The sequence below is a fragment of the Capsicum annuum genome, unplaced genomic scaffold, assembly GCF_002878395.1.
Source record: "Capsicum annuum cultivar UCD-10X-F1 unplaced genomic scaffold, UCD10Xv1.1 ctg83367, whole genome shotgun sequence".
In the NCBI taxonomy this organism is placed as follows: domain Eukaryota; kingdom Viridiplantae; phylum Streptophyta; class Magnoliopsida; order Solanales; family Solanaceae; genus Capsicum; species Capsicum annuum.
In genome coordinates this window covers 1072667-1074829 of record NW_025894233.1, presented here as the reverse complement: position 1 = coordinate 1074829, position 2163 = coordinate 1072667, and the positions used below count along the sequence as shown (strand labels likewise).

Below are 2163 nucleotides of genomic sequence, written 5' to 3'. Positions count from 1 at the left end.
TCAGGCTTACTTCCAAAGGATCGATGTAACTCTAATCTGGGTGTTGAATCATGGAAGATATCGTAGCCAAACCGTCAGAAAACTCGTTTTGTGTCCGTGGGATATGTCTGAAATCAACATCCTTGAATCTTCCGCATAATTCTTGCACCAGCTCTACATAAGAAGTAATCTTGGAGTTTTTTACCGCCCATTTTCCCCGTACCTGGTGAATCAGCAAATCTGAATCTCCGATGGCTAGCAATTCATGAACACCTATATCAAGTGCCAATTTGAGCCCCAAGTTGCAAGCTTCATATTTAGCCATGTTGTTGGTGCATAGAAAACGTAACTTAGCAGTTACCGGATAATGCTGGCCCATTTCTGACACCAAAACTGCTCCAATTCCTGAACCTTTGAAATTGACCGCCCCATCAAAAAATAGCCTCCATCCAGGGTAGATTATTAATTAAACAAAAGTATGGTAAGATGAATAAAATAAAAAAAATAAAATAAAAATGATTAAAGTATTTTTGGGAAAGGACAAATTATGTGTCTACAAACCTCTATTTTTTTTTCTTATTTTTTCTTACTATTACTTGTGGGTGTCGTATTTATGTTATGCCATCTTGTTCCATGTTTTACTATGAATTTATTTAGTATTCCGTGTCTCGAGCCCGGGGTCTATCGGAAACAGTCTTTCTACTTCTTTAGAGGTAAGGTATGGACTGCGTACATCTTACCCTCCCCAGACCTCACTATGTGGGAATACACTGGGTTTGTTGTTGTTGTTGTTTTTTCTTAGTTTAATTCATTTGTCTCAACATTTATTTTTCTTTACTTTTTTTTCTCTTTTTTTCTCAAACATTATTTATTTCTTCATTTCTCTTTTTTTTCTTCTTTTTTAAATTCATTTATCGCAAACTTTTAATTTTTATCATTTTTTTAAAAATTTTATTTTTATTTTTTCTTCTCATTTTTATTTTTCTCATTCTTTTTTTTTTTGTTTTTTTATTTTCTGTTTTCCTTTGCCTTTATTTTTTTTCTCAATCTTTTTCTTTCTTTTTTCTAATTTTTCTTCTCCTTTTTCTCAACTTCTATTATATTTTGCTAATAAATAAAAAATTAAATAATCCGCAGATCTTTTCTTTGACATCAAAGTAAATTTTGAGCTATGCCAAATCTTTTCTTTCAAGTAATAAGTTGTGCCCCATGCCAGATGTTCTAATCCTACCCTCCTGGATTATGATCAAGAACTTGGCTCGAAAACTCACCTACTAAAAAGGAATAAAAAGGGATTATTTTCAAAGGAAATTTGGTTCTTAAAATCAAACTTCTAAAAGAACTACTGATTAAAGTTGAAAAAAGAAAAAAAAATCAAAGATACATGTTGCAAAATCTATTAGGAGAGATAATAGAATAAGATTTGAAAAATCTTTTTTTTTTTTTTTAACCATGTTGCATCATGTGCAAACGCTAAATTGACACATGAAATATTAAGTGGAGTTGAACTGCTTTCAAAAGACGGAAGCTACTCTTAATGATCACTATTATCACAACAGTAAGTTCCTCGATGATGAAAGAAAGCACATCCAAACTTGGGAAGCACGTTCAGGGATAGGAGAGATTTTAGTGGAAAGGAATACTACGGCAGAAGAATAAATTGCACATTGCATGCAATTTTTTAGACGATCATAGAAGCAAAAGCATGAATTGGTAGGCAAAAACTAGCAGCTATACATAAGGATAAACATATACATGTGATCTGGTAATTGAGTGCCTGTCTACCTATGGACTCTATTCAGTACAATAATGTTGAAACAAAAATAGATATAGTGGACAAAAGGGCATGCACCCCGTCCCAGGTGACAGCCTGCAATCATGGAAACAACACATGCATCATCTTTCAACTCAAAATAAAGAGATTGGTTCGTACAAAGGTTAAAAACTCAGCAATCAACCTTGAGGCACCGTATAATTAGTTAAACACCATCTGCAAACTCCTCTCCCTCGTGATAGGATAAAAGAGCGAGGTTGAACCACAAAAAATAATCGATCTTTAACTTAGGATACAAGAGTATCCAACGGCTAATACTCACTCTCAAAGGCAAAAGGAGAACTACGTTTATGAGGTCGAGCCAGAAAAGATGATCAATCTTATCTCTCACACCCTAACCCCCCCCCCCC

The 2163-nt window shown here is 34.0% G+C and overlaps 1 pseudogene; it reads right to left on the bottom strand.

The window, feature by feature from the left end:
• Positions 1-1629: 1629 nt before the first annotated feature.
• Positions 1630-2163, bottom strand: part of LOC124895651 — a 43935-nt pseudogene continuing 43401 nt past the window's right edge.